Genomic DNA, 6,696 nt, shown 5'->3' on the forward strand with positions numbered 1-6,696 from the left:
GTTTCAGCCTTTTCGATAACTAAACGAAATCCAACAAGATTCATTACACACATGATGACAGGCCACGGTGGATTCTTGGCGAATTTTAACAGGTTGTGGGTTGTAAAAAGTACTGCCTTTCCTTGTAGCAATACAGCTGTGGAGACGGTGTTACATGTCATCACCGACTATCCAATGTATGGATACGACGAGTGTACTCGTAGCACAGAACAAGCTATGGGAATAAAGGTAACGTATATGAACTTAAAAGAAATAATGTTAGGTTACAATAGCTTAAGTGGTCTTTCTGAAATTTGCTGTAAATGTTATACATAAAGTTGTTAAAATAAATAGGTAGTTGTGTTTAATCACCCGAGTTACCAATACCCATTTACTTAAGTTGTTTAAGTTTATATACGTAGGTCATTTAATATATCTGACGACAACATAGTCGGGGAATTAGCTAGAAAATATGCATTAAAAATACTACATTTGTCAATGCATATATTATATTCGTTTTGCATAACGCTTAGGCCATCGTGCTACATCCACTTTCAGCGTTTGTGTCCTGGAGTCCCAAAGAAAGTGAGAGGTTTTGGCTTTGCTTAGCTAATTAATAAGGGAATATAAATTTTAGAAATAAGTATTTTGTTTTTTATCTTGTTATGACGGAACAAATTTTCTTTCTTTTTAAAATCATACGCTAATTACATTCACTATTAGACTCAATATGGTATTAACCAATAAAAGTGATGAGGCCACGGTTATGTTATGGCCAGGGTTGCCTGGAAGAAATCGCTTGTTAGCGATAAGGCCGCCTACCTGCTTAATAACTTATGTAATCTACTTATATTCCTATTTGTATGGTATGGTAACGAAGTTTAAATAAATAAATATATTGAAGGCGTCCTTAATAATATTGCCCCAAGGCTGACAAATAGGGCGTCCCACATTATATATATCTTAATAAAATGTAAATTAGAGCTTGAATCAAAAACTATGCATGTCAATGTACCAGTATGGCGGTGACACATGATTTTTTAAATATAATATTGTTGCAAAAAGAATTTTTTACATTTCACCAAACGTTCGTAATTGAAATCCCGTTACTTTAACATTATCTTATTTTTATAAAATTATAATTTGACTGTTGTCTAGACAACAGGATTTAATAAGCATCGAACACATACATAACACATATACACACCTAACAGAAATAATAGACGCGATCTTGTGGTTGTTATTATACTTGAAGCCAATGATTGCTTGAATCTGGTCGTAGTTTACAAGTACAATGTTTATTGTTAAAAATGGTAGAAAAAATACTTTTACGGGTCATTACATTCTGACTGAACTCTACGCTAAAGTATTTCATTAGTAATAAAACGATTATACACGATAACAAAAACAATAGTTACACGGAATTAGTGAATGTTAGGTAACGTGAGTGAAATCACAATGGCCGCATGTGTCATATTGCTCTTACAAGACTCGGGTTAGTCCACTCACAATACATTAAACTATACGAGATCCACTGTCAAAGTTATTTAATCCTATCCTGTATTTATTTATAACTATATTTACGGGGCAAACGGGCAGGAGGCCTGACGGTAATTGATACCGCCGCCCATGGACCAGACCATGCCAGAGGGCTTTCTTGAAGGACCCTCGACCCCGAGTTGGTTCGGAAATACATCGGTGGGCAGCTGATTCCACGTAGTGATGGTGGGCGTCGAAAACAGCCTTAAAAAAAGAGCAGTTGTGGAATATTTCGTCGAGGTGAAACGGGTTTCCACCCGTATGTTAATATTCCATTTCGTATTCTACCTCGACGCCCGATCATGAAACTCAGCTGCCGGTATTAATCCGAACAACTAGTCTGATCACACTACGTGGTAATGGGGTAGAAGTTACAGAGACCCCATATCTCTATGCAGCGCCAAAAGATCAAGCCATTCGGAAAGTGACTAGTACGTAGTATGTCGTTATTCAAATATTTTTATTTGGGTTGATGAAGGTTAAGGCTTAATGATAGGGCTCAAGCACGTTCCATAGATCAGAGGCTCACGCAAGTTTTTAAGTTATTATTAATTGAACCAAATCTTCCAACGCCACGTATTGTAAATAATTATAAGTGGATTTATCGCGCATTTTAGGCACGAAAAAAAAATTAATATTTTTATCCCAAATGATTGCCATGTAGGGATAGAGAATAGAGGAAATAAAAACAAACATTTTTTAGGTCGATTCATGATTGTATCTGAATGTCAGGTAAGTGCATTTTAGGTACGAAAAATGTCATGTATATATCCCAAATAATGACTACATAGATAGTAATAAGACCACACATGAGGTTATGGAAATTCATAATTAATATTAAAGTTGAGTCATGGCTGTAGTTTAAATGTCAGGTTCATCAATATTTTCAAATCTAACAATATATTTTTACTGAGTCGTGGCATACTGCAAATAGAGAATCACTATATCCGTATCAAAACAAAAAAGCAAACAAAAAATTTGTTTATATCAACAGTTGGATAATTATAGCATCCCAAAGTTATTATCTGTTGCGTACTTAACGGAATACTAGGAACCTTGACCTTTAGTAGTTGATATTTATGTTATACTAGTGATTATCACGACTATCGTTATAGATTGGTATGGTATTTATTTAAATATATATATATATTAATTCGCGTTAAGGAAATAATCCTACTATATAATAATAAAACAGGCGCTGAAATGTCTATTAAAAGCCTCATTATGTGCTTACTTTAAATAGCTTTCGTCTAACAATGATTTGAAATAATACTGCCCAAGAACAATAAACGTGGCAGTGCAGTATGTCTGACAAATTTCAAAATTGGAACGCCAGTGTTCCATTTTTGAATGTTGATTTTGGCGTTCCAAATTTTTGCCTTCCCAAATTTATGATCAAGGAAGGAATTTCAGTTATTCTCTTAAAAACATGCTTGGTAGTACATATATTTACAAGTAATACGATTATTTCATACTCATTACTAACAAACCAAAAAAAAAAATAGAAATGTATTAAAAAAGTTTTGATCTTATTATTTGTATTATAGTAGGTATATCAAATAGAAGTGATTTAGGGAATTTAAAACTAATAATAAATGTCACTGTACGATCGGAGATGTTTAGCCGGTGTTACGTTCTTATAAAAATTGTTAAATAGTAAATACAGAACAGTAACCTAAATATATAAGCATTGTGATTATTCATTCCAAAGGTTCAAAATCAGCAGAATTTTCCTAATTTCGCCTGTAAAATCCACCTAGGCACCTCTCATTCGAATTCTTCGCGAATATAACAGAAACACTAACTTATCCATAACGTGATATATTCGGTAGTACGGTGATTTAAAAAAAACATGGTTAAACGCCTATCTGAATCCTATTCGGAAGTATTAAATTAAATTACTAATTATATTAAAATAGGAAGTGTAAAGTTTTGTCAAGTTTTATCTTGTATTTTTTTGTAAAATTAATGTTTACCATAATTGTCATTTATTAAAGAATAGATAGCTAGTAACATTCTGTATAAAATGCAATATATATGTGTTCATTCATTTCAGCCTGATGATGTAAATTGTTGGATATAGGCCTCTCCCCTGAAATTTCCAGTACAACCAGTTCCCCGCGTTAGCTCAAACGAATTACCTCCACCTCCATTCATTTCAGGTGTTTGTTGCCCCATCGGCCCTCCGTTCTACGGGCCCTATATGATGTGGTGAACTTTAGTAAATAGATTAATAAAAATATACCATCCTATACAAAATACATTGAAAGGTCGGCAACGCACTTGTGAGCCCCCTGGCATTGAGAGTGTCCATAGGCAGATAACATCAGATGAGCCACCTGCCCGTTTGCCTACTATTCATAAAAAAAAACATATTGTGAATCCTTCGGGGTTTGGAAATCGTGCAAAGTTAGCATTTATGACGTGTAGTGTGTTGTAATGTATGTATGATTGCTAATAAGTTGTAACATATAATTTGTCTTACAACTACGGCTGCAAATAACCATAAGTTTAAAAATAGATCTTTTTGTAATTAAACTTTTACCACCGTAATTATTTCATAAAATCATATAAACATTTACATATATTATATCAATTAGAAGTGATTATTTATTCTTAGACCATCAATTCTAATTGAATACTTATGATGCTCATAAACATAGTGGGACAATAATGACTCCTATACAATAATGATTAAATATATATGTATTTGTTATATCAGCTACATTGTTAGTATAAATATTTAAAAAAAACAGCAGTCGGAAAACTAATCTTCGAGTCAAGAATAAAATTAACATTATTTATAATTTATCGTAAATATCGTCATATATTTGAGAAAATTTGAGAAGATATTTTACTTACCACAAAATACTGCTAGTTTTTAGCTAAAACAATGTATTAATTCCCCTTAATTATTCAAACAAATATTATATATTTTATTTCGATACCTTAATATAAAAATTTGGTTGTATAAATAAGTAGGCAACGAGCTTTATAGCTATAAAGCGATTTCTTCTAGGCAATCCTAGAATGAAAAAATATGAAATACGTAAATAAAGTACTAGAAGTGCGGAAATAATCACAAAAAAACATAAAATTACATGTAACACCTAGTCATCCCCAACACCCAATCAACTAGTCATGATTAAGTAGCTAATTAGAAGGCAGAAAAGAAATGCTCTAAAATTCTTTAATAAATTAAAAGTCTGATACATCTGGACTGTAAAGAAAGAGTGATCGAATTTAATTGTATACAGAGAATATTGTTATATTTGCTCGAAATAATTTATAAGGCGAATAAAAATATGCGTGACTTTCCCTTGTTACATCGTGGTTGTGTTGATATTCGTGTCAATTTGTGATAAGTATTTACAGATCTTTTAGGTTGGAATTTGTTCTTGCAAGCCAGAAATTGCTAGTATTGAAGTTACAGATCATTAAAGTTATTTGCATGTAGATTTGCTATGAATCAAATGTTTTGGAAAAAAATCAAATCAAAACATAAAACTTTTGTTTTACATTATTTTTTATTAATAAGAAATTTGAAGAATAAATGAAGTTGGTTTATTGTAGTCGAGTAACCTACACTAAGATATAATGAAGGAAAATCTCAATTCGTGTAATTTATTGAATCTAGCAAAAATTTTTAATAAAATAGGATTCTTGCGAGCAACCCATACAATGTGAGCTATGGTCATTCAGTAATTTATTTACGTTTGTCGAAGCGTGTTTATTCACGTCAATTATGTGTATATACGTAAGCTACGAACACGTGATTCAAGGCAAGAAATTTAAATTAGTATGTTCAAATGCAGTAAATCATTATTGACGATAAACTTATATATTAAAAACCATTGGTGCACATTGAAAGAAAATCCATTAGTGCACAGCAGGGGATCGAACCTACGACCTCATAGATGAGAGTCGCACGCTGAAGCCACTAGGCCAACACTAAGAATGATTACACACTGAATTAAATTATCAACCCAATACAACAGCTCGTATAACTATCTTGTGGAAGTATTTGAAATTGTTATTGGTTATTTATTATATATTTATATGTCATTTTATTATCTTAATATTGTTCAACATTATTTGTCTTGGGTTTGGTACAACAAATTAGAAACAAAACGGTTTTTTTTTATATAGCACAGGGGGAAACGGGCAGGAGGCTCACCTGTGAAGTCATCCGCCGCCCATGGACATTCTCGCAGAGAGCTCACGAGTGAGTTGCTGGTTACAGTTGGCCTACTATATACTTAAAGTCTTGCGGGGGGTGGTGAGGAACCCAAGTGTCCTACAAGAACTCGGGTTCTCTGCGCTTGGGCATATATGCGATGGCGATAGGCGAAGGCCAATGGTTTTCGTTACCAGGGCCAGTCTGTCGAACAGATCCCCGACGATGTTGCTCTTACTGTATACTGTCTCCGACATCTTTATATATTAGCAGAGTTTGCAGTAGAGATAGTTTATCTTATGTTATAAATATATATTTAATATTATGTAGTTTATTATATTTAATTTTTGTCTTCATTATCGTATTCTTTTTATAAGTCTGTAAGGCGGATAAAAAAAATCATAGCTTAAACCCATTGGAAATCAATTATACCTCGATTCCATGTTTTTATGAATAGATTTAGAGTATTTTCAAATTCAACATACTTTAACTTGTTAATTAAAATTTTAATCCGAATTTTCAATTTCAATAAAATATATTGTAGAAGTTTATTTTATGATGGTAACAGTCTTTCACACATTTGTTTAACCTTATCTTAAACATGAGGTCATCCGTTTGTATTTGTTTACTGATGAACATTTAGCACTGCACTTAAATTTAACAATGAGGCTCATAAAATACTTGCTGATACTGAATAAGTTTAAATTTAGAACATGATTGAAGTACCTTATATTATACATATGACTGTGTAGTCTGTGTTAAAATAAATTATAAGATTGTCGTTTCTAAAATTTTATTACATAATTTGTTTTATTACGTGATCTACTTAACAGTTGCGACTCTACAACGTATACTTTAGAATTATGTGTCTAGAGTACTTACTATACAATATATAGTACTAATATAACAGTCTTCATGTTGTGTTGGATGCTAGGCCAGTGCCTGAAGGTTTTATATGAAAAATATGAGATTTTTTAATGTAATCGAGCAAAAGGTTCATT

The sequence above is a fragment of the Pieris brassicae genome, chromosome 3 (assembly GCF_905147105.1).
Source record: "Pieris brassicae chromosome 3, ilPieBrab1.1, whole genome shotgun sequence".
In the NCBI taxonomy this organism is placed as follows: Eukaryota; Metazoa; Arthropoda; class Insecta; order Lepidoptera; family Pieridae; genus Pieris; species Pieris brassicae.